The sequence below is a fragment of the Canis lupus genome, chromosome 10 (genome assembly GCF_003254725.2).
Source record: "Canis lupus dingo isolate Sandy chromosome 10, ASM325472v2, whole genome shotgun sequence".
Taxonomy (NCBI): domain Eukaryota; kingdom Metazoa; phylum Chordata; class Mammalia; order Carnivora; family Canidae; genus Canis; species Canis lupus.
In genome coordinates this window covers 58,261,944-58,289,899 of record NC_064252.1, presented here as the reverse complement: position 1 = coordinate 58,289,899, position 27,956 = coordinate 58,261,944, and the positions used below count along the sequence as shown (strand labels likewise).

At 36.0% G+C, this 27,956-nt stretch overlaps 2 long non-coding RNA genes across 2 annotated transcripts in view; one reads left to right on the top strand and one right to left on the bottom strand.

Annotated features, from left to right (window-relative positions):
- The window catches only part of LOC112672544 (uncharacterized), a 246,685-nt gene that overhangs the window by 176,928 nt on the left and 41,801 nt on the right, over positions 1-27,956 (bottom strand). The gene's annotated exons all lie outside the window — the stretch shown is intronic.
- LOC112672553 (uncharacterized) lies at positions 25-14,495 on the top strand. The gene is made up of 3 exons (XR_003144355.3): positions 25-1,388; positions 6,857-7,048; positions 14,392-14,495. It is a non-coding gene; the product is annotated as an uncharacterized LOC112672553 (long non-coding RNA).

Genomic DNA, 27,956 nt, shown 5'->3' with positions numbered 1-27,956 from the left:
TCTATGCAAACCAAGAGAATGTTGTTGCCATGGAAAGGAATAGGGAGGTGAGAGTAAAAGGGAGCTAACCCTTTTCAGAAACACAGCCCCATGAGCCCACTAAAACCCTGAAATATAATGAAAAGATTATAGAACATTTCCTATCCCCAACACCTTATCACTACATCAGAGATCTAGTATAACAAGAGTGGATTATGGCTGAAGGAGCAGAATAGTACAGAATCCCTCTGAGGAGGGAGGAATACTTAGGGAAGTCCTAAGTCAAAAAGATATAAAAACAAGCCAAAGCCTCTAGCACTTAGAGCTACAACAAACATTAAATACAGGCCAACTCCTACATCAACAGAAATCCTCACACTAAAGGCCCATCTACTCAGGTACTATTCTCTGATACAACATGTTCAAGTGCTAACAAAAAAAAAAAAAAATTACAAGTCATGCCAAAAGGCAAAAACAAAACAACAGAATCTAAAAAAAACTCATAAACTTCCAAAATTAGCACCAGAAGTGTTTTAGATATTAAAATTATCAGAGAGAAAATTTAAAGTAAGTCTTATTAAAATGTCAAGGGATCTAATAGGAAAACTGGACAAAATACAAGAACAAATGGGTAAGGTGAGCAGAGTGATGGAGACTCTAAAATTCAAAATGAAATGCTAGAAATAAAAACAATGTAACAATATAAAAAATGCATTTTTGATGGGCTCATCAGTAGACCTGAAAGGAACAAGGATGGAATCCATTATCTTGAAGACAAGTCAAAAGAAACTTCACAAATTAAAACAGAAAGAGAAAAAAAAAGAATTTGAAAAAAAAAAAAACAGAACAAAGTATCCAAGAACTCTAAGATAGTATCAAAGGTTTACCATAAACAGAATAAAATGCCAGAAGAAGAATAAAGAGAAAATTTAGTAGAAAAAAACATTTATACATAATAATGACCAAGAATTTTTCAAAATTATAGACAGAAGGCAAACCAAAGCTTAAGAAGCTCAAAGAATACAGGGTAGGATTTAAAAAAAAAAAAAGTCACTTGGACATATCATATTTAAATTACAAAAAAAAAAAGAGAGAGAGAGAGAGACAAAATCATGAAAGAAGCAAGGAGGAGAACCTTATCTATAGAGGAACAAGAATAACAACTACTGTGAATAATATCTCATCAACCATGCAAGCAAGAGAGTGCTGAAAGAAAAAAGAAAAACCACCAAGCCTAGAATTATATATCCAGTGAGATCACTCTTCAAAACTGAAGAAATCAAGATTTTCTAAAACACAGACTGAAGGAATTAACAGTCTTGTATTGCAAGATATGTTAAAAGAAGTTCCTCAAGCAGAAGAAAAATAACACAGATCAGAAAGTGGGAACCACATAATGAAATGAAGAGGTAAAATAATACAATGTCTTATTATATTGTTGTTATTCATAAGTGACTTAAAAGATAATTGTTTATATAAAGCACTAATAGTACCAATGTTTCAGGTCATGAAAGCATATGGATATGTGAAATGAATTATAGCAAGGTCACAGAAACAGAAAGGAGGAACCAGCAATACTCTATAAAGTTCCTGCACTACATGTAAACTGGTACAGTGTTATTTGCAAGTTGACTAAGGTCATAGTTAAAATTATATAAAATTAAAGCCACAAAGTATTTATACAGAAGTCTCATGAACACAGATGCATACTCAACAAAATATTAGCAAATCAAATCCGACAATGTATAAAAAATAACTATACACCACAATCACATGAGATTTATTTCAGGTATGCAAAATTGGTTTGACATTTGAAAATCAAATTTGTAATCTATCACAACAGGCTAAAAAAGAATCAAGAGATTCAGAAAAACGCATTTGACAAAATCTAACATCCATTCACAATAAAAACTCTTAAGAAAACTAGGAATAAAGGAAAACCTCCTCAACTTGATAAAAAGAATTCTCTCTATATATATCTATATATATAGAGAGATATATAGACATATCCATATATATATATATATATATATATATATGTCTATATATATAACCAGCCATACACCTACCATCACACTTGGTGGTAAGAAACCAGATGCTGTCCGCCTAAGACTGGGAGTAAAGCTAGAGTGTCCTTACTCACTACTCATTTTTCCCATTGTACTGGAAATCCTAACCAATGCAAAAAGACAAGATGAGATAAGACAAAGGAAGGAAGGAAGATATTTAGAAGGAAAAAATATAATTGTCTTTTCACAGATGACATGATGGTCTATGTAGAAAATCCCAAAGAATCATTAACAACAAAAAAATCTTGGAATAAGCAATTACAGCAGAACTGCAGAGTATAAGGTCAATGTACAAAAAAGTCAGCTGTGTTCCCATATACTACCACTGAACAATCAAAATCAGACATTAAAAAACATAATTTACATTAGCACACAAAAAAGCATTAAATACTTAAGTAAAAAGCTAACAAAATATGTATATGATATATACAAGGAAAACTACAAGTCTCTAATGACAGAAATCAAAGATTTAAATACATGGATAGGTATTCCATGCTCATGAATAGGAAGACTCATATTGTTAAATGTCATTTCTCCCCACTTTAACCTATAAATTCTATGCAATCTGAATCAAAATTTTAGCAAATGACTTTGTCAATATTGACAAATTAATTCTGAAGTTTATATGAACAGGCAAAAGACCAAAAATAGTCAACAACATTGAAGAAAAATAAAGTCAGAGGACTGACACTAACCTCAGCATTTAGTATAAACTTACAATAATCAAGACAGTGTGGTACTGACAAAAGAATATACCATAACACAATGAAACAGATTAGAGAAGCCATAATAGACCCCTATAAAAATGGACAATAGATTTTTGGCAAAGAAGCACAGGCTATTCAAAGGAGAAAGGATAGTCTTTTCATTTCTCTTGGAAATATATCTAGGAATGAAATAAACTAATTTAAAAATAGGCATGGGGTTTGAAAAGAAGATATACAAATAGCCAAAAGCACCTAAAAAGATGCTCAATATTATTTCTCATTATGGAAATATAAGTCATAACTACAGTGAGAGACTTTTCACATCTACTATATATAAACAATCTCTCGATTGTCACTCATGTTACTAAATTATGACAGATTGAATTATTTTCTATAGGAATGATCACTATGGTAAATTGGTATCTCCTGAATTTATACTGAACATCTATCATAAGAAAACAATACTCATTTCTGCAACATTGCATTTATTATAGCAGTAATATTTTTGTTCCTACCTATAAAAAAAACTCAATACATAAAATCAAATCATTTTACTTTTTAATATTTTGTTCAATTAAGAGGACCAAATGCCTTTTATATTGTTTATATATTTATATTGTTCATTTATATGAACAATGCTAAAGGTATCCTTTTTATATAAATCCAAAAAGATGCACCTATAGAAACAGAAAGAAATCTGATTCAAGTAGAACAATGAGATCATACAACTCACATGTGTTCAGTTGTACTTATGATGTTTATGGTGAGTCTCCAAATGGCAGGAGACCATTAAAACAACCCTTGAAACATATACAAAACTTTTGGCTGTGGATGAAAGAATATCTTAGCCTTCTTCATCCTCAACTTCTAAATCATATAATTATATGACTAGAAAAAAATAATTCTGAAGTTCATATAGAAAGATCATATGCTAGAAAACCAATGCCACTAGACCCAGAATTAGTAATTCTGTATTATTATCTATATTTTTATGCTTACTTTGCCTCTTCCTATCTGAGAGACCTTTCAATAATTTAACCCCTGAATTTCCACATCCTTCCATGAAAAATGAAGGCACATTGCTAAATTACCCATAAAATCACTATTCTGTTCTAAATAATATAATTCCATCCATATTCTTATATTCAGCAATTCAAATAAATCTAAATACATATGCATCAAAATAAAGGCTCTTTTTATTTTTATTTATTCATGATAGACACACACACACACAGAGAGAGAGAGAGAGAGGCAGAGACACAGGCAGAGGGAGAAGCAGGCTTCATGCAAGGAGCCTGAGGTGGGACTGGATCCAGCTGGGTCTCCAGAATCGGCACTAAACCGCTGAGCCACCCGGGCTGCCCAGGCTTTTCTCTTTTAAAGGAATATTTTCCAAAACATTCAAAGCACTAGGTTTCTATTTTAGATAACTTTTTGAAATAGGTAGTGGGAGGAGTGACCAGTAGAACAAATAAGAACAAAAAAAATTTGTATTATGCATTAGTATGCTTGATTTTTATTAGTAGTCTTTTATTATTATTAATTTCACAAAAAAAAAAACCAGAAAATTCAGTCAGTGATAGAAGCTGTCCAATTTACTTGATTAGACAATAAATGAGTTTATGGCTGATAATTTTTAAGATCTACAGAGATATCACAAGCTATCAGCTTATTCCTGATAAGCACAGTAGAATCTTAATTTGTGCCAGCCACAAGAAAGGTGAAAAATGCCAATTAAGAAATCATCTCAATCTAGCAGCTGCACAGTATACTAAAATATATGGCATCTAATGAGAGCATCAGTAAATAATAAAGCCTTAGAAGATCATAAAATGGGAAATGTTTACTAAAATAAGGACTTATTCTGTATGAATTTAAGCAATGAACAAAACATGAAAATATAAAGTGACAATAGAATTAAGTGTTTCAAGCCAAAGCTTAACTATTAACCCTGTGTCATATAAAGCAGCACATTTTTTGTAAATGTTAGTCACCATTAATGCATCATGTCAAGTCATATAAAAGCACTAAACTAATTCAAATCCCTGGCATTTGGCCCTCTTAATTGAACATTTCATTTATTCATATGTCAATTAAGTGGTTTTAACTACCTCTCTGGGTATTATTCATCTTTTAATAATGATACGAGAATAGCAGAGTAAGGCAGATTCTTATGCATAGGAATGAATATATATAATGCGGTGTCTTTCATTAATGAAAGCCAATAGTGTTTGTTAAAAGGTAGGGTCCGCAGTTAATGTTGATTTATGTTAAGTTTCATTTTGGTCAGGATTTAGCAACAGTCCCTGGAGTGCCTACTTCTTTTGAGTAGAAATCAGTTTTAATTCATACTAATATTTTCAGCACCTAATATAGAAAGGTAATCTATGAATTGATACTGCTGTCAGGGTCAGAACACAGAAAGTAAGTCCTGTGACAGAATGATGCTTCTGTAAAAAGAGGTTCCCTCTCATGAATTCTTTAGGATAACTCTCAAATATGTCTACCTGCATGAAAATCTAATCCAAACACATGTAAGGTTGCAGAATTATAGTCTTTCACCATTGTTTTTCCCTTTGGGGAACCTATATAAACATCTCTAGAACAATTGTTTTTAATTGAGGAAAATTTTGCCCCTCAGGGGACATTGGTAAGATGTGGAGACATTTTTGGTTGTCTCAATTGCGCAGGGAAGTACTACTAGCATCCGGTAAAACTGACATGAGGGATGCTGCCAAGCATCCTACAATGCACAGGACAAGCCTCAAAAACAAAGAATTCTCCAGCTCTAAAACAGTAGTGCCAACGATGAAAAAGTGCTCTAGAAGAACAAACTATATATAAGGTAAAGGCAGCAGAAAAGCCTAGCAGTTGTGAGACTGTGATTTTAAAAATGAGATAGGGAGGAGTCCGAGAAATTACTTTTTGTAAAGTTGTGCTTTTTCCAGAAGTACAAACAACATTAAGAGTACTTGACTGGGGATCCCTGGGTGGCGCAGCGGTTTGGCGCCTGCCTTTGGCCCAGGGCGCGATCCTGGAGACCCCAGGATTGAGTCCCACGTTGGGTTCCCGGTGCATGGAGCCTGCTTCTCTCTCTGCCTGTGTCTCTGCCTCTCTCTCTCTCTCTCTCTGTGTGACTATCATAAATAAATAAAAATTTTAAAAAAATTTTAATAAAAGAGTACCTGACTGCACCCAGGAATGTGTGAAATCAGTAGAAGAAAAAAGCAGGAGTCTTAGTACAAGAGGTCCAAGATGGCAGAGGAGTAAGAGATCTCTACTCTCTTAGTAGGAGATCTTAGTTTTGTCTGCTCCCAGGAAATCAGCTAGATAGCTATCAAATCATTCTGAACACCTGTTAAGTCAACCAGAGATAGAAGAAAATAGCTACAACTCTACAATTACTAAAGCAACCACTTTCTGCAAGGTAGGAGAGGTGGAGAAGTGAATCTGAGGTGATACCCCGGAAGACAGACCCCAGGGGGAGGGAGCCTCTGGCAGCAGGCCCCAGAAAGTGATACAGCAGTGGAGCACAAAATCAGAACTTTCAGAAGTCTGCTCCAGTTAGGGACTTCCCAGCCTGAAAGGGGCTCAAGTGGTGAAGTGGTGCAGAATCTTAGATGAGACAGTGTGGACTCAGGATCCTCAGGGTCGTACAGGGGTACCTGAGTGTGGCACAGTTCCCAGGCATGAGATCAGGAAGCCAGCTGCAATCAGTGAGCCCAAGAGTGGGTTCTCAGCTTGGGGCTGCCATAAACCTTGAACCATGGCACCATCGGGTGACTGTTCGCAAGCAGAGGCTGAATGTGGCAGAACCAACAGGAGACAACCCCCAACCTCAACTCCCACCCCCAGGAGGAGCAGAGTGGGTGTGAGCCCCTGGATTCTGCAGGATTTGGGGAATTGAAAAGGGGTCAAGTACCTGAGAAATGCTCTGTCAAAGGCTGGGTGAGCATGGAGTGCGGATGGAGACCAGGGAGACTGTGGGGTGATTAACTGCTTTTCCCTGAGGGTGCACTGAGGAGTGGGGCCTTGGGCTTTCAGGTTGAGGCTAGAGATTGGGAGGCTACAATTTTCACTCTCATTCTCTAAAACTTTTAGGGAATAAAAGCCACCTGGAGCAATCTGGAGCTGATTACTTAGCCTGCTCCCTGACAAGGGCAGTGCAATTCCGCCCTGGGGCAAAGACACCTGAGAATCAGTGGAACCGGCCCCTCCCCCAGAAGACCAGCAACAACATCAGCTAAGACTAAGTTTACCCATTATAAAGAATTACAAAACTTCAGCACTAAGGTAAATAAAATAAAGAATTCATGGGATTTTTCCCATGATTCTTTAGTCTTTCAATTTTAATTTTTTTCTTTCCTTTTTCAACAAATATCAACTTCTTTTTAAGTCTTTTTAAATTTTAAGTTTTACATTACATTCTATCGTTTTACTACATTTTATTTTAGAATATGTATAAATTTTTCTTTCTTTACAAGTTTGAGAGTTTCTTCTAACAAATAGACAGAAATATACTCAGAATCTAGTGTATAACTGTTCAATTGTCTGATCATATTCTCTTTTGTTGTTTTTTGTTGTTTCAGTCTTTTTGAACTTTCATCTTTACATTCTATCCTTTCAGTGTATTTAATTTTATTTTTGTGTACAGAAGTTTTTCTTTCTTTACAATTTTGAGATGTAGTTTCTTCTAACCAACTGAACAAAATATACTCAGGATATAGTTTTTTGCTCTGTTCTGTTCACCTGTTTATATTCTGGGTATTTTGTCTTTTAATTTTCATTTTTACAGTTACATTCTGTCCTGTCATTGTATTTAACTTTATTTTCGTACATATATAGTTTTTTGTTTCTTTACAGTTCTGGTCTCTAGCTTGCTTTCTTTCTTTCTTTCTTTCTTTCTATTTATTTATTTATTTAGTCTCTTAGTTTCCTAACAGACCAAAATACACACAGTGTATTACTCTGTTTTGTCCACCTGTCTAATTATACTTCTTTTTCACTTTTATTTTTTCAGTTTGGAGGCTCTTCTCATTTGTTTAGTGTATATTTTTCTGGGGTCATTCTTGTCATGTTAGGATTTTTCTCTTATTCATCTGTTCTCTAGACAGAATGACAAGATGTAAAAACTCACCTCAAAAGAGAGAACAAGAAGTAGTACTGACTGCCAGGGATATAACCAGTATGCACATAAGATGCTGGAATTAGAGTTCAGAATAACAATTATTTTTTAAAAGATTTTATTTATTTATTTGAGGGAGAGAAAGAGCATGTGCACAAGCAAGGAGGAGGAGCAGAGGGAAACAGACTCCCTGCTGAGCAGGGAGTCCCATGTGGGTCTCAATCCCAGGACCCCAGGGATCATGACCAGAGCCTAAGGCAGGTGGTTAACCACCCAGGTGCCCCTAGAGTAACAATTATAAAGAAACTAGCTGGGCTTGAAAAAGGCATAGAAGACACTAGAGAATCCCTTTCTGGAGAAATAAAAGAAATAAAATCTAATCAAGTCAAAATAAAAAATGCTGGGATCCCTGGGTGGCTCAGTGGTTTAGTGTCTGCCTTTGGCCCAGGGTATGATCCTGGAGTCCTGGGATCCTGGGATCAAGCCTTGTGTCAGGCTCCCTACATGGAGTCTGCTTCTCCCTCTGCCTGTGTCTCTGCTCCCTCTCTCTCTCTCTCTGTGTCCCTCATGAATAAATAATCTTTTTAAGAAAAGTCAAAAAGGCTAATAATGAGATGAAATAAGAAGAAAGGCTCTAACTGCTAGGATAAATGAGGCAGAAGAAAAAAAATGAGGTAGAAGAGAGACATCATGATCCAGAAGACAAAATGATGGAGAATAAATACACTGAGAAAAAGAAAGATAAACAACTACTGGATCATGAGGGGAGAATTTGAGAGATAAGTGATATCATAAAATGAAACAATATTAGAATAACTGGGATCCCAGAAGAAGAGGAAAAGAGGGAGAGAGGGACAAAAGGTATATTGGAGCAAATTATAGTGGAAAACTTCTGTAATCTGGGAAAGGAAATACTCATTCAAGTCCAGGAGGCACAGAGAACCACCCTCAAAATCAATAAAAATAGGTCAACATTCCAATATATCATAGTGAAACTTAGAAATCTCAGAGACAAAGAGGAAATCCTAATAAGCAGCTCAGGACAATAACCTACAAGGATAGAAACACTGGACTGGCAGCAGACCTATCCACAGAGACCTGGCAGGCCAGAAAGGACTAGCACCATATATTCAGTGAACTATGTGAGAAAAATATGCAGCCAAGAATACTTTATCCAGCTAGGATGTCACTCAAAATAGAAGGAGAATAAAAAGCTTCCAGGATAAACAGAAACTAAAAGAATTTGTGATCACTAAACCAGTCATGCAAGAAATATTAAAAGGGAACTTCTAAGCAAAGAGAGCCCAAAAGTACCACAGACCAGAAAGGAACAGAGAAAATATATAGAAAAAGTGACTTTACAGGTAATATAATGGCACTGAATTCATATCCTTCAATAGTTACTCTGAATTTAAATGGCTAGATGCCCCAATCAAAAGACACCAGGTATCAGACTGGATAAAAAAGCAAGACCCATCTCTATGCTGTCTGCAAGAGGCTCATTTTAGACCCAAAGACACCTCCATATTGAAAGTGAGGGGGTAAAGAACCATTTATCATGTTAATGGACATTAAAAGGAAGCTGGGGTTGTGATCCTTATATCAGACTTAAGATTTTAAACCAAAAGTCGTAATAAGAGATGAGGAAGGAAACTATATCATAATTCAAGGGTCTATCTAACAAGATCACACAGTTGTAAATATTTATACACTGAACAAGGAAGCAGCCAATTATATAAAGGAAATCAATTAATAACAAAATTAAAGAAACACATCGATAATAATACAGTAACAGTAAGAGACTTTAATGCCCTACTCACTGCAATAGACAGACCATCTAAGCAGAAGATCAACAAGGGCTTTGAAATAAAGTCACTGGTCAATGGACCTGATGAGCTTAATAGACAAGAGTCAGAGTATTTCATCCAAAAGCAACAGAATGCACATTATTCTCAAGCGCAAATGGAACATTCTATGAATAGACCACATACTAAGTCACAAATCAGGTCTCAACCAGTACCAAAAGATTGGGATCATTCTCTGCATATTTTCAGACCATAATGCTTTGAAACTGGAACTCAATCACAAGAAGAAATTTGGAAAAAACTCAAGTACATGGAGGCTAACGAGTATCCTACTAAAGGATGAATAGGTCAACCAGAAAATTAAAGAATTATTTTAAAAATTCGTGGGAACAAATGTAAATGAAAACACCTCAAGGTTCAAAACCTTTGAGATGCAGCAAAGGCAATCTAACGGGATGTATATAGCAACACAAGCCTTTCTTAAGAAACAAGAAAGGCCTCAAATACACAACCTAACCTTACACCTAAAGGAGCTAGAAAAAGAACAGAAAATAAGCCTAAAGCTAGCAGGAGAAGAGAAATAATAAAGATTGGAGCACAAATCAATGAAATAGAAACCAAAAGAACAGTAGAACAAATCAACAAAACTAAGAGCTGGTTCTTTGCAAGAATTAATAAGATCAATAAACCACTAGCCAGTCTTATCAAAAAGAAAAGAGAAAGGACTCAGATTAATAAAATCATGAATGAAAGAGGAGAGAACACAACCAACACTGAAAAAATACAATTATAAGAACAAATTATGAACAACCAATGCCAGCAAATTAGGGAATCTAGAAGAAATAGATGCATTTCTAGAGATGTATAAACAACCAAAACTGAAACAGGAAGAAATAGAAAACCTGAACAAACCCATACCCAGCAAGGAAATTGAAGCAATCATCAAAAATCTCACAACAAACATGAGTCCTATACCAGATGGCTTCCATGGGGAATCTTACTGAACATTTAAAGAAGAATTAATACCTATTCTTCTGAAGCTATTTCAAAAAAATAGAAATGGAAGGAAAACTTACAAACTCTTTCTTTGTGGTCAGGATTACCTTGATCCCAAAACCAGAGAAAGACCCCACCAAAAAGGAGAATAACAGACCAAATATCCCTGATGAGCATGAATGCAAGAATTCTCACCAAGATACTGCCCAATAGGATCCAACAGTACATTAAAAGGATTATTTACCACGACCAAGTGGGATTTATTCCTGGGCTTCCAGGTGATTCTGTATTCACAAGTCAAGCAATGTGATACACTACATTAATAAAAGAAAGGACAAGAACCATATGATCCTCTCAATAGATGCAGAAGCATTTGACAAAGTACAGTATCAATTCTTGAGTAAAACTCTTCACAGGGACGCCTGGGTGGCTCAGCGGCTGAGCATCTGCCTTCAGCTCAGCGAGTGATCCCAGGCCAGGGATCAAGTCCCACTTCGGGCTCCCTGCAAGGAGCCTGCTTCTCCCTCTGCCTGTATCTCTGTCTCTCTCTGTGTCTCTCATGAATTTAAAAATCCTTAAAAAAAAACTCTTCACAGTGGGGTTAGAGGAAACATACTTCAATATAATAAAAGCCATATATAAAAAGCCCACAGCAAATATCATTCTCAATGGGGAAAAACTGAGAGCTTTTCCCCTAAGGTCAGAAACATGACAAAGATGTCCACTCTCATCACTGCTGTTCAACATAGTATTAGAAGTCCTAGCTTCATCATCAGACAACAAAATAAAAGGAGAATAAATAAAAGGAATCTGAATCAGCAAAGTCAAACTCTCCCTCTTCACAGATAACCTGATACTCTATGTGGAAAATTCAAAAGACTCCACCCCCATCCTGGCAACATGGTAGGATATAAAACCAATGCAAAGAAATCAGTTGTATTTCTTTTTTTAAATATTTTATTTATTTATTCATGAAAGACACACACACACAGAGGGGAGAGAGAGAGAAAGAGAGAGAGGCATAGATAAAGTCAGAGGGATAGGCAAGCTCCATGCCAGGAGCCTGATGTGGGACTCGATCCCGGGACTCCAGGATCATGCCGAGCTGAAGGCAAGCGCTAAACTGCTGAGCCACCCAGGGATCCCCTCAGTTGCATTTCTATACATTAACAATACGACAGAAGAAAGAGAAATTAAGGAGTTGATCCCACTTACAATTGCACCAAAAACCCTAAGATACCTAGAAATCAACCTAACCAAAGAGGCAAAGGATCTATACTCAGAAAACTATAAAGCACTCATGAAAGAAATTGAAGCAGACACAAAGAAATGGAAAAACAGGGGCACCTGACCTGGGTGGCTCAGTGGTTGAGTGTCTGCCTCTGACTCAGATCATTATCCTGGAGTTCTGGAACTGATTCCCACATCAGGGTCCCTGTGGGGAGTCAGTTTCTCTCTCTGCCTATGTCTCTGCCTCTCTGTGTGTGTCTCTCATGAATAAATAAATAAAATCTTAAAAAAAAATAGTACAACATTCCATGCTCATGGACTGGAAGAACAAATACTGTTAAAAACATCTATGCCACCTGGAGTAATCTATACATTCAATGCAATCCATATCAAAATACATCCACTTTTTCACAGAGCTGGAACAAATAATCCTAATATTTTTATGGAACCAGAAAAGGCCCCAAATAGCAAGAGGTATGTTGCAAAACAAGACCAAAACTGGTGGCATCACAATGCCAGATTCAAGCTCTATTACAAAGTTGTAATCACTAAGAGTGATTATGGTAGTATGGTAGTATGGTACTACCACAAAAACAGACACAGAGATCAATAGAACAAAATAGAGAACCCATAAATGGATCCTCAACTCTATGGCCAACTAATCTTTAATAAAGCAGGAAAGAATATCTACAGGAAAAAAGACAGTCTTTTGAACAAATGGTGTTGGGAAAATTGGACCATTTCCTTACACCATACACAAAAATAGATTCAAAATGGATGAAAGACCTAACTAAATGTGAGACAGGAATCCATCAAAATCCTAGAGGACAACATAAGCAGCAACCTCTGTGACCTCAGCTGCTGCAACTTCTTGCTAGACAGGGATGCCTAGGTGGCTTAACCGTTCAGCATCTGCCTTTGGCTCAGGGTGTGATCCCAGAGCCCTGGGAGCCTGCTTCCCTCTGCCTATGTCTCTGCCTCTTTCTTTCTGGGTCTCTCGTGAATAAATAAAATCTTAAAAAAAAAAAAAAAAAAAAAAAAAACTTCTTGCTAGACACATCACCAAAGGTAAGGGAAACAAAGGCAAAAACGAACTATTGGGACTTCATCAAGATAAAAAGCTTTTGCACAGAAAAGGAAACAGTTGACAAAACTGGAAGACAACTGACAGAATGGGAGAAGATATTTGCAAATGTCTTATCAGATAAAGGGCCAGTATCCAAAATTTATAAGGAACTTATCAAATTCAACACCCAAAGAACAAATAATCCAACCGAGAAACGAGCAGAAGACATGAACAGACATTTCTCCAAAGAAGACATACAAATGGCTCAACATCTGGGAAAAACCACAAATCAAAACCACAATGAGATATTCACCTCACACCAGCCAGAACGACTACAACTAACAGGTCAGGAAACAACAAAAATGCTGGCAAGGATGTGGAGAATGGGGAATGTTGCACTTGCATTCCCACTGTTGGTGGGAATGCAAGCTGATGCAGCCACTCTGGAAAACAGTATGGCTCCTCAAAAAGTTGAAAATGGAGCTACCTACGACCCAGCAATTCCAACTACTAGGGATTTACCCCAAAGATACATAAGTAGTGATCTGAAGGGGCACCTGCACCCCAATGTTTATAGCAGCAAAGTCCACAATAGCCAAACTATGGAAAGAGCCCAGATGTCCATTGGACAGATGAATGAATAAAGAAGATGTTGTCTATATATACAATGGACTACTACTCAGCCATCAAACAAAATGAAATCTTGGCATTTGCAACAGTGTGGATGGAACTAGAGGGTATTATGCCAAGTGAAATAAGTCAATTAAAGACAATCATATGATCCCACTTATATGTGGAATTTAAGAAAGAAAACAGAGGATCATAGGGTAAGAGAGGAAAAAATAAGATATAATCAGAGAGGGAGACAAAGCCTAAGACTTTTAATCATCAGAAACAAATGGAGTTGCTGAGGGGAAGAGGCTGGGAGGATGGGGAAACTGGGTGATGGACATTAAGGAGTGCTTATGACATAATGAGCAATGGGTATTATATAAGACTGATGAATCACTGATCTCTACCTCTGAAACTAATATTATACATTAATTGAATTTTAACTTAAAAAAAGAAAAAGTATTTTAAAAAGCAAGGGTCTTTAATAATAAACAGAATAAAAACAAATGATCTGTAAGGCTCCCTCACTATCTTGATAACCTAGAATTGAAGCCCTGAAATACTAATATAAACTGTTCTTGAAGTTTCCCCTTTAACAAAATAGACATTGGCCATGATTGCTGAGAATGCAAATCAGAAACCACACCTTGCCCCTGAAATGCCTGTCTATAATTTTGCAAACTTTATTCGTATGAAGTTTGTGGAAGGTATATGTTCATATAAGGAATGAATAGATTGGCCTTTGAACCTTTGCCTATTTTGCTATCAAGATCTCATTATTTGTTTTGTTTTTTTTCTCCAGCTTTCCACTGATGAATTCTTGGAACCTACCTAAGAAAAATGTAATCTGTATTTGGTCTCAGTGAATAAAACATCTTAATAAAATTATTATTAACTGAAATGAACCCTCAAATTACCAAGATTATCTATTTCCTCCACAAATGTTACAAAACTGCTCAAAACTAAGAATTACATTTACTTTAGTTTTAAACATATACTCACCTTTTTATGATTCAGAATAAGGGATGTAGTCATAAGAAATCAACATTGGAAAAGTGACAAGTCCAATCAATACAAACACAATTGAACCTAGGATGTCTTATAGGCTGAGCCTTTGTTCTTAAAAGACCTCACTTACTCGCTTATTAATATAATACTTAAGGGTAGCCATTAACTTTTTTCATGCCCTGTTACAGCAATGAGTACCAGCAATGTAAGGATAGAAGCTTTGGCTTCTGCTACTGGCCAAGAATCTGATCAGGCACCAATAAACAGTGTTATGGCAAAATCTTAAATAACTTTGAAAGTGAGAAAGAACTATTTGTTGTACAATCTACTATGACTGATGAAGTACAAGAATTTTTTTTAATCCTACATCCAGAATAGTGCAGAAATCAAATGGCCACAAAGCAACATGCAGCAAGTTCTGATCAATTGGCAGCATTCACAGAAGTCATGCTGGGGTAAAAAAAAAAAAAAAAAAATGCCTGTAATACACATTTTTCCCCTGAATTCTTAACAGCAATGAAAGCATTGCACATTGCCCGCTTTAGGGCCCTCTCCAGTATACAGGTCAGTACATTCTGCAATGCCCAGCCACCATCTTTATCCAACATCCCTTTCCTAACAGGTGATTCTCGGCTGCAGGCACTGTTTCAATCCTGTCAGCATCTCCAGAGTCCAAAGCCCATACTGTCCACAAGCAGGACCAAGTGCTGGTTCTCTCCTATAGCAACTCATGCCAGCCAAGTCAGTATAAATGGTGAGTATGCTATCTGAAAAAGTTTACTTCCTTAAATGGAAAATTTTAAGTCGGACTTTTCAGAAGGAAGCAAAGCAACATCAGAAAATTCCTTCTGTTGGACTCCGTAGCAAAAGCTTCAGGATGTACTTATTAGGGTATATGACAAATCAAGAAATGTTGCAAGAAATATAAATTGTGAATATTAAAATTCAATAAATAAGAGGTCATGTTGCCCCAATCATCAACAGCACTATTCACATATATTCTCTAGCAACAGAAGTCACTTTATTGTCCACTAGGAGGCTCATGACAGAAACAAGAGAAATAGCCTCATACCAGCTTTCCCTACACTTTCAAGTAGTCTCCATAGATGGCCATTCGGCTTCCAAAACAATTTTCAGATTCACTATTTTCTTCCATCTGCTACTACAATAAGACTCAATGGTTCCTCGTACCTCTTCTTAACTCCTCGGATCCATTATCCACACATAGTGAGCATAATCTTTTAGAAACTCTTATGTTAAAATATTCAGCAAAGTAAAGGGAATAACCTAGTATCCATAGAACTACTATCCATTTTGTCCTGCATGTTCCAGATGGCAGACAACAGGCAGATGAGGATGAGTAGATAGAGAGAGATGAGGGACAATATACACATAGACAGAAAGATAATTATGAAACATTTCAGGCATACAAAAATTGTAGAAATTGTATAATAAACATCCATGTAATAGACTCTCAGATTAAGAAATAAAATACTTCAATCAATTTAAGCCCATATAGATTTCACTCCTATCCTTTTCCCTTCTTTTTCCTCAGAGGTAACATTGTCTTGAACCTGGTATTCATCATTATCCTGCATTTTTTTTAAATCTATGACTATTCCTCATTTTCAAGTTTTACATTAAAGGCATAACTTACACACCATTTGGAAACTTGACTTTTCTACTCAGTGTCAGGTTTTTGAGGTGTAAACTGTGGCTCATTTATTCATTTGACCTTTGCAGTATTCTATTATAAAGTCATAACATTTATCTGTTCTGTGTGTAATTTCACATTGATTTTCTGAGGAGCTGTAAAGACCCCCAACAAATCCTTTTAGGGTTTGAGTAGACATTGCATAGAAAATATATATTAGTTTGCAGTGGGATCCCTGGGTGGCGCAGCAGTTTAGCACCTGCCTTTGGCCCAGGGCACGATCCTGGAGACCCGGGATCGAATCCCACATCGGGCTCCCGGTGCATGGAGCCTGCTTCTCCCTCTGCCTGTGTCTCTGACTCTCTCTCTCTCTCTCTCTCTGTGACTATCATAAATAAATTAATTAATTAAAAAAAAATTAGTTTGCAGTAAATTGATGCGTCTTTAAAATGAGTATTTCAATTCCAAAACCCTGTGTCCTTTTATTCGTCTTACATACTTCAAAAACATTTTGAAATTATCCCCTTTTTAAAAGCACTACAAAATTGTTAGTTAGTCCTAATTACTTTATAATTAATTATGTAATGTTAAATGTATTAATTTTTTATGATTAATATTGGCTATATAATCTTTTTTCAGTTAATCTTGATTCCAGAAAACCTGTAAAACTCTATTACTAGTTCTATCATGTGTCTACATATGTTTTCTAGTTTTCTATGAAAGCAATCATATCTATAGCAAATTAATTTTTTCTTTTCCTTTCTAATTTTTTAACTTTATTTCTCTATCTTACTGCATTGACTAGGATCTTCAGTATAAAACTGAATAGAAGAATTTGGCATCCTTCTTTACTCCTGAATGTAATGGCATAATTCCAAGTATCACATCCACATTGAATCATAATCATAGGAAAGGAACAGTGGGTAGCTAGGGTGCAAAAATATAAAAGGATCTCACATTTCTTTTATCAGGGAGGAAAGTCATTTCTAGAAGCTCTCCATGAGAATACTCTTTGCATTTGATTGTCCAGAATTGGGTCATCAGGCCACCCTTACAGACGGAAGACAGATAGAATATGTGGCTTCAGTTGTTTGGCTTCAGGAGTAGAACTTAGTGATTCATCACTTAGTACAACACCCAATGCTCATCACAAGTCCCCTTCTTAATGCCCATCACCCATTAGCCCATCTTCCCACCCAATTCCCCACCAGCAACCCTATTTGTTCTCTGTGGTTAAGAATCTCTTATAGTTTGCCCCCTCTCTGTTTTTATATTATTTTATTTTTCCTTCCCTACCACTATGTTCATCTGTTTTGCTTCTTAAATTCCATGTGAGTGAAATCATATGATATTTGTCTTTCTCTGACTGACTTTGCCTAGCATAATACACTCTTTTTCCATCATGTCATTGCAAATGGCAGTATTTAATTCTTTCTGATAGGTTATATTCCATTACATTCCATATAATGAGTAATATTCCATATATATATATATATATATATATATATATATATATACACACACACACATATATACATATATATCACTTGTTTCTCCATTCATCAGTCAATGGACATTGGGCTCTTTCCATAATTTGGCTATTGTTGATAATGCTGGCATAAACATTGGAGTGCATATGCCCCTTCAAATCAGCATTTTAATCTTAGTATTCTTTGGATAAATACCTAGTAGTCCATTAACCACTTGTATATTATTTTTTGGAGGAATATCTGCTCACATCTTCTGCCCATTTCAAACTGGACTATTTGGTTTTTTTGGGTGTTGAGTTTAATAGGTTCTTTACAGATTTTGGATTCCCATCACATAGATTGACTTAGTTTTGCTGACTGTCTCCTTCACTATGCAGAAGCTCTTTATCTTGATGAAGTCCCAATAGTTCATTTTTACTTTTGTTTCCCTTGGCTCTGGTGACGAATTTAGTAAGAAGTTGCTATAACTGAGATCAAAGAGGTTGCTGCCTGTGTTCTCCTCCAGGACTTTGGTGGTTGCTTGTCTCACATTTAGGTCTTTCATCCATTTCTAATTTTTTATTTATTTTTGTAAGAAAGTGGTCCAGTTTCACTTTTCTGCATGTTACTATGTAGTTTTCCCAACACCATTTCTTGAAGAGACATTTTCTCATTTGATAGTCTTTCCTGCTCTGTCAAAGATTAGCTGACCATATAGCTGTGGATCCATTTCAAGGTTCTCTATTTTGTTCCATTGATCTCTGTGTCTGTTCTTGTGCCCAGATCGAACTGTCTTGATTGCTGTGGCTAGGACTTCTAGTACTACATTGAACAACAGTGGTAAGAGTAGACATCCCTGTCTTGTTCTCGACCTTAGGGTAAAAGCTCTCAGGTCTTTCCCACTGAGGATGATATTAGCTGTGGATTTTCTGTATGGCCTTTATGATGTTGAGGTACTTTCCTTCTATCTCTACTTTCATGAGGGGTTTTATCAAGAAAGGATACTGCATTCTGTCAATTGCTTTTTCTACCACTATTTAGAGGATCATATGGTTCTTACCCTTTCTTTTATTAATGTGGTATATCAAGTTGATTATTTTGTGGATACTGAACCATCTCTGAAGCACAGAAATAAATCCCACTTGATCATGGTGAATAATCTTTTTATTGTACCATTGGATTCAATTAGTTAGTATCTTCTTAAGAATTTTGCATCCATGTTCATAAGAAGTATTGGTCTGTGGTTCTCCTTTTTAGTGGGTTCTTTGGTTTTGGAATCAAGGTCATGCTGGCCTTGTAGAATAAGTTTGGAGTTTTCCTTCCATTTCCATTTTTTGAAAGAGCCTCAGAAGAATAGGTAAATAGGTATTAATTTAATTAATTCTTTAAATGTTTGGAAGAATTGCCCAGGGAGGCCATTGCCCCTGGACTCATTTGTTGGAAGATTTTTTATTACTGATTCAATTTCCTGGCTGGTTGTGGGTCTGTTCAGGTTTTCTATTCTTCCTATTTCAGTTTTGGCAATTTATATGTTTCTATGATTTTTATCTACTTCTTCCATATTGCCCAACTTGTTGGCTTATAATTCCTCATATTATTCTCTTATAATGTTTGTATTTCTGCAGTGTTAGTTGTTATATCTCCTCTTATATTCATTATTTTATTTATTTGAATCCTTTCTCCTTTCTTTTTGATCAGTCTGTGTAGGGGCTTATCAATTTTGTTAATTCTTTCAAAGAACCAGCTCCTAGTATCCTTATATGTTCTATTTTTTTTATTTCTATAACATTTATTTCTGCTCTAATCCTTTTTATTTCCCTTCTGTTAGTTATAGGCTTTATTTGATGTTCTTTCTCCAGCTCCTTTAGATATTAAATTGGGTGATGTATTTGCAACTTTTCTTACTTCTTGAGGTAGGACTATATTGCTATATACCTCCCACTTCGGACCACCTTTGCTGCATCCCAGTTTTAGACTGTCATGTTTTCATTTTCATTTGTATCTATTTTTTTATGTCTTCTTTAATTTCCTGGTTAACCCATTAATTCGTTAGTATGATGTTCTTTAACCTCTGTGAATTTGTGGGCTTTCCAAATTTTTTCTTGTGGTTGACTTCAAGTTTCATAGCACTGTGGTCTGACAATATGCAAGATATGATCTCAATATTTTTGTACTGATTGAGTACTGGGTCACTGATTTGTGACCCAGGATGTGATCTATTCTGGAGAATGTTCCATGTACACTCGAGAATAATGTCTATTCTGCTGCTTTAGGTTTGTATGCTCTGAATATATCTATTACGTCCATCTGTTCCAGTGTGTCATTCAAGTCCGATGTTTTCTTGTTGATCTTCTGCCTAGATGGTCTGCCCATTGCAGTGAGTGGGGTGTTAAACTCCTCCTCCTATTATTGTATTATCATCAATGAGTTTCTTTAACTTTGTTATTATTTGATATATATATTTGGCTGCTTTCAAGTTGGGGGCATAAATACTTATAATTGTTAGATCTTGTTGGATAGACCCCTTTATTATGATATAATCATCTATGATTACAGTCTTTGGTTTAAAATCTAGTTTGATATAAGTATGGCTACTCCAGCTTTCTTTTAATTTCTATTAGCATGATAGATGGTTCTCCTCCCCTTCACTTTCAATATAGAGGTGTCTTTGGGTCTAAAATGAGTCTCATAAACAGCATATTGATGGGTCTTGGTTTTTTATTCATTCTGATACCCTATGTCTCTTCATTAGAGCATTTAGTCCATTTACATTCAGAGTAATTACTAATTGATATGAATTTAGTGCCACTGTATTATCTGTAAAGTCACTGTTCCATAGACTGTCTCTGTACCTTCCTAGTCTTTGTTGCTTTGGTCCTCTCTATCCTGCTCAAAGAGATCCCTTTGAGGTTTTAGTGTTCATGAACTCCTTTAGTTTTTGCATGTCTTGAAACTCTATCTCCCCTTCTATTCTGAATGACAGCTTTGCTGAATATAGTATTCTTGGCTGCATATTTTCCCACTTAGCACGTTGAATATAACCTGCCACTCTCTTCTGGCCTAACAAGTTTCTATGGAAAGGTCTGCTACTAACCTTATGTGTCTACCCTTGCAGGTTAAGGACTTTTGTCCCTAGCTGCTTTCAGAATTCTCTATCTTAGTATTTTGTAAGTTTCACTATGCTATGTCTTGGTGTTGACTTGTTTTTCTTTATTTTTGAGGGGAGTTCTCTGTGCCTCTTGAACTTGAAGGCCTGTTTCCTTCCCCAGATTAGGGAAGTTCTCAGCTATAATTTGTTCAAATAAACCTTCTGCCCCTTTTTCCTGCTATTTGTCTTCTGGGACTCTTATAATATGGATATTACTGCACTTTATGGAATCATTGAGTTCCTTAAGTCTACATTCATGATCTAATAGTTATCTTTCTTTCTTATCAGCTTCACTATTTTCCATAACTTTATTTCCTCTATCACCTATTCAATCCTCTACTTCTTCCATCCTCATTGTGATTATACCCAGACAGTTTTGCATCTCAGTTATAACATTTTTTTATTTTGTCTTGACTAGTTTTTAGGTCACTTATCTCTGCAAACAGGGTTTTTCTGGTATCTTCTATGCTTCTTTCAAGCCCATCTAATATTCTTATAAATGTTGTTCTAAATTTATGTTCAAATATATTGCTTATATCTATTTTGAGCAAATCCCTGGCTGTGATTTCTTCTTGATTTCTTCTGGGGAGAAATCCTCTATCTTGTCATTATGTCTAGGTTTCTGTCTTTTACATGTTATGAAAGCTTGTTACATTTCCTGCTTCTGAGAGTAATACTTTATTAAGAAGTGGTTACACACTATCCAGGGCCTGGCACTTCAGGAAGTGTTGCTGATGTATGCTGTATGCCACTCTGCTGTTGTGTTTTGGCTGTTCTTTCCCACAGGTCAGTTGTCTGCAAAGTTCCTCCTTGGTTGCAGTGGGGAGATATGCTTTAATTACGTATGCTTTATAATTCTTACCAGACAGCATGAGATTGTATGTTACATGTTGCTAAAATAAGCAAATTTTTAGTCCTTAAATGGTTAAAAAGTGAATTAGAATAGATCTGTGATGAGACATAATAAAATCACTCTCATTCAGTTATATGCATTCTTAAAAGGGAAAAAGAGATGGACATATAGCTTAAGACAGAAATTTCTACAATGAATAAATCTTTACATCCACCAAAATGGCTACTGTCTGCAAAATAAAAAATAACAAGTGTTGGTGAGAATGTGGAGAAATTTTAATTCTTGTGCACTGTTGGTGGTAATGTAAAATGGTGCAACCATTACAAAAAGAGCATGGACATTCCTCAAAAACTTAAAAACAGAATGACTATATAATTATCAATTCCACTTCTGGGTCCAAAAGAATTGAAAACAGGGTCTCGAGGAAGTATCTGACTCCATGTTCATAGCAGTATTATTCATAGTAACCAAAAGGTAGAAACAATCCAAGTGTTTATCAGAGGATAAAAGGTTAAACAGGATGTGGTATATACATATGTTATGGACTGAACACTTATATTTCCCCAAAATTTGTATGTGGAAACTCTACCACCAAGGCAGGGTCTTTGAAGTATAATTAGGATTAGAAGAGATCATGAGGATAGAGCCCTCATGAATGGAATTAATACCCAGAACTGTGAGAAAAAAATTCAGTTGTTTATAAGCCATCCAGTCAATGGTATTCTTAATACTGTAGGCCAAGACAGAAATTGTCACCAAGGAGCAGATGTTCTGCTTTAACAAATACCTAAAGATGTAGAAGTGGATTTAGAACTGATAATGGGCACAGGCTAAAAAAGTTTTGAATGCATAATAAAAAAAAATACCTTACACTACCATGAAGACCATTAAGGAAGATTCTGGTAAGAGCTCAGAAAGAAAAGAAGAAAGCTGAAGAAAAAGCCTCAATCTTCTTAGAGAGTGCCTAAGTAATCTTGAACAGAATGTTGGTAGAAGAATGGAGAATGAAGGTCTTTCTGGTGAGGTTTCAGACAAAAATGAGTAACATGTCACTGGAAACTGGAGGAAAGTCAATCCTTATTAAAAGTAGTAAAGAATTTGACTGAATTGTGCTTGTGTTCTAGCGTCAATGGAAGGTAGGACTTATGAGAGATGAAATTGGCTATTCAGCCAAAACAACTTCTAAGCAAAGTATTGATGGTGCAGCCTGGCTTCTCCTGACTCCCAATTGTAAAATGTGAGGAGAGAAATGACTTGAAGATGGAATTATTAAGCAAAATTTAGCAGATTTTTGTCAGAGTCTTTTGGGTTTTCTATATAGATTATCATGTCCTCTGTAAATTATGTAAGTTTGACTTTTTCCTTCCAGATTTGGACGCCTTTTATTTCTTTTTGTTGTCTGATTGCTGTGACTAGGACTTAAAGTACTATGTTGAATAGCAGTGGTGATAGTGGACATCTCTATCTTGTTTCTGACTGTAGAGGAAAAGCTCTCACTTTTTCCCTACTGAGGATGATACTAGCTATAGGTGTTTCATATATGGCCCTTATTATGTTGAGGTATGTTCTCTCTAACTCTACTTTGTTGAGGGTTTTTATCATGAATGAATCTACTTTATTGTTTTTCTGCAACTACTGAAATGATCATATGTGTCTTATCCCTTCTCGTTGATGTGATATATTGATTGATTTGTAATTAATGAACCATCCTAAATCCCAGGAATAAATCCCACTCGATTATGGTTAATGATTTCTGTAATATATTGCTGGATTTGGCTTGCTAGTATTTTACTGAGAATTTTTGCATCTGTGTTCATCAGGGATATGGGCCTGTACTTGTCTTTTTTAGTGGAGTATTTATCTGGTTTTGGTATCAGGGTAATGCTGGTCTCATAGAACAAATTTGCAAGCTTTCCTTCTTTTTCTATACTTTGAGAAGAATAGATATTAACTATTTTTTAGTTTCATAGAATTCACTTGTGAAGTTGTCTGGTCCTGGGCTTTTGTCTGTTGGGAGCTTTATGATTACTGATTCAGTTTCTTTGCTAGTTATAGGTCTGTTCAAGTTTTCTATTATTTATTATTTCTGTTTTGGTAATTTATATATTTCTAGGAATTTATCCATTTCTTCCACACTGTATAATTTGTTATCATATAGTTCTTCATAACATTCTCTTATAATTGCTTGTATTTCTCTGGTGTTGGTTATTATTTCTCCTCTCATTTGTAATTTCATTTACTTGGGTCCTTTCTCTTTTCTTTTTGATAATTCTGGCTCGATGTTTATCAATTTTATTACTTTTTTCAAAGAACCAGCTTCTAGTTTCACTGATCTGTTCTATTGGTTTTTTAAATTCTAGATCATTTATTTCTGCTCTAATCTTTATTATTTTCTCCCTTATGCTGTCTTTATGCTTCATTTGTTGTCTGTTTTTCTAAATCCTTTAGGTGTAAGGTTAAGTTGTTTAGGATTTTTCTTGCTTTTTGAGGTAAGCCTGTATTATATTTTTACCTATTCCCAAAGGTTTTGCTGTATCCCAAAGGTTTGGGGCCATTGTGTTCTCATTTTCATTTTTTTTCATGTATTTTTTAATTTCTTCTTTGATTTACTGGTTGACCATTCATTGGTAAGTAGCATGGGGTTTAACCTCCATGTATTTGTGGTCTTTCCAGATTTTTTCTAGTTTCATAGCATTGTGGTCAGAAAAGGTATGATTTCAATCTTTTTGTATTCATTGAGGCCTGTTTTGTGACCTAAAATGTGATCTATTCTGGACAACGTTCCATGTGCACTTGAAAAGTACTGCTACAACTGCTAAACAAATTCAGCAGAGTCAGAGAATACAAAATCAACATACAGAAATTGGTTGCATTTCTATACACCAAAAATGAAGCAGCATAAAGAGAAATCAAGAAAGCGATCCCATTTATAATTGCACCAAAACCCGTAAGATACCTAGGAATGAACCTAACCAAAGAGGTGAAAGACTTATATTTATAAACTATAAAATACTAATGAAACTGAAGATGACACAAACAAATGGATAAACACTCCATGCTCATGGATTAGGAGAACGAATATTATTAAAATGTCTATACAACCCAAAGCAATCTACACATTCAATGCAATCCCTATCAAAATACCAACAGTATTTTTCATGGAACTAGAAGACAGAATCCTAAAAGTTGTATGGAACGAGAAAAGTCTCCACATGGATAGATAAAGCAACCTCAAAAAAGAAAAGCTGGAGGAATCACAATTCTGGACTTCAAGTTATATCACAAAGCTGTAGTGATAAAACAGTATGGTACTGGCACAAAAAGTGATAAATAGATGAACAGAACAGGATAGAAAATGCAAAAAGTAATCCACAACTATTTGTCAATCTTTAACAAAGCAGGAAAGAATATCCAATGGGAAAAAGACAGTCCCTTACAAATGGTGTTGGGAAAACTGGACAGCAACATGTAACAGAATGAAACTGAACCACTTTTTTACACCATACACAAAAATAAATTCAAAATGGATGAAAGAGGGGATTCCTGGGTGGCTCAGCGGTTTGGTGCCTGCCTTCGGCCCAGGGTGTGATCCTGGAGACCGGGGATCGAGTCCCATGTTGGGCTCCCTGCGTGAAGTCTGCTTCTCCCTCTGCTTATGTCTCTGCCTCTCTCTCTCTCTCTTTCTCATTAATAAATAAAATTTTAAAAAACGATTTTAAAAAAAATGGATGAAAGACATTAATGTGAGACAGGAAATCATCAAAATCCTGGAGGAAAGCATAGGAAGTAACCCTTTGGCATCAGCTATAGCAATTTCTTTCTAGATACGTCTCCTGAGAAACAGGAAACAAAAGCAAAAATGAACTATTCGGACTTTATCAAATAAAAAGCTTCTGCACAGTGAAGATAAAAATCAACAAAATTAATAGTCAACCTATGAAATGGTAGAAAATATATGCAAATGACATATCTTATAAATGGTTAGTATCCAAAATCTATAAAGAACTTATAAAATTCAACACCCAAAAAATGAATAATTCAATTAAAAAATACACAGAAGGCATGAATAGGTATTCTTCCAAAGAAGACATACAGATGGCCAACAGACACATGAAAAGATGTTCAACACTCATCATCAGGTAAATATAAATCAAAACTATAATGAGATTTCATCTCACACCTATCAGAATGGCTAAAATTAACAACACAAGAAACAACAGGCATTGGCAAGGATGTGGAAAAGGGGGAATTTTCTTGTACTATTGGTGGAAATGCAAACTGGTATAGCTACTGTGGAAAACAGTTTGGAGGTACTTCAGAAAGTTAAAAATAGAACTACCCTATGATCCAGCAATTGCACTACTAGGTGTTTACCCAAAGAATACAAAAATACTAGTTCAAAAGGATACATGCTCCCCAATGTCTACAATGGGATACCTACGATAGCCAAATTATAGAAACAGCCCGTGTTCAACAACTGATGAATAGATAAAGAAGCACACACACACACTGGAATATTACTCAGCCATAAAAAAGAATGAAATCTTGCCATTCACAACAAAATGGATGGAGCTAAAATGGATGCTAAGCAAAATAAGTCAGTCAGAAAAAGACAAATACCATGCGATTTCACTCATATGTAAATAAGAAACAAAATAAATGAGCAAAGAGGGGAAAAAAGAGGGTTGCAAACCAAGAAACAGACTATAGAGAACAAACTGATGGTTACCAGAGAGGAGGTAGGTGGGGGGAATGAGTTAAATAGGTGATGGGAATTAAGGAGTACACTTGTGATGAGCACCTGATGTTCTATGCAAGTGTTGAATCACTATATTGTACACCTGAAATTAGTATTACACTGTATGTTAAGTAACAGGAACTTTTAAAAATACTTAAAACAATAAGCAGAATTTAAATATTTGGAAAATTCTCAGCCCATTCATATTACAAAAAATGAGAACATTAAGGGTATGGCCAACCAAACCTTCGATAAGGAGATTAGAATAAATCAGGCATCTGAACAGAAGCCAGGAACTATTTCAAGACAACTGAAGAATAACAAGGTAATTGAAGAATGACCCAAAAATCAAATCAGACAATCAGGGCTGCTACTCCCATCACAGGCCCAGTATACAAGGGCCTGGAGGATGAGGTGTTTCAAAGGAGGAGGCCATCTAACCAGTCAGACAGGCCAGGATGCCCCTGCCCTGGGCCTCAGGGATTGAACCCTGCAATGAGTTTAGCGTGGGCTATACTCAGAAGAGTCATAAGGGGAATTGCTATGTCAACCTAGATTTCAAAGGATATGGCTGCCCATTGGAGCTACAGGCTAGGACTCCCAACGGGGAGAGCTATAGCCACAGGGCAGTGAGCCCTGAAGAGCCTCAGGGCCAGACAGACAGCTACTGTAGGGGTAAAGTCACTACAGAGTCATTGTAGGGATGTACTACTGAGCCATGGGGCAGCACTGCCACCCCAGTGGGACTGGAAAGTAAAGCATCAAATCAAAAAGTGTTACTCTTGAGCCTTAAGCTTTATTACTATTTGTCCTTTTAGGTTTTAGACTTACTTAGGATCCATTACCTGTTTCTTCTTGCCTGTTTCTCCATCTTAGAATGGGAATGTCTATCCCATGCCTGTCCCACCACCATAATTTAGAAGCATGTTTGGTTTCACAGAGTCCTAGCTGAAGAGGAATTTGCCTCAGGATAAATCATACCTCGAGTTTTCCTCACATCTTATTTAGATATTTGATAAGACTTTGGATTTTAGACTTCAGAGTTGATGCTGGAACAAGTTAAGACTTTTAAGTTTGTTGAGCTGGGATAAACGTATTTTGCATGTGAAAAGGACTTGCATTTTGGAAGCCAGGAATGGAATGTTATGGACTGCATGTTTGTCTCCTTCCAAAATTCATATTTGGAAACTCTATCCCCAGTGGGATAATATTAAGAGGTAGAGCCTTTGGAAAGTAACTTTATTGAATGAGGTCATAAGGGTAAAGCAAATAAGAAGCAATCAGTATAGAGAGAGAATCAGCATCAAATGTTGAGGAAATCCTGATGGTGTCTAAACCTGGATTCCAGCTATTCCAGAGCCACCGCCAACACTGTTCTTGAAATTTGACTTTGTGACTTACTTTGTCTCAACTGAACCAATAATATTTCTTGAATTAAAGGAGAGCTAAGCGTTATGACTTCCTCTACCCTGCCTAATGGCAGGGCTGGAAATGTTG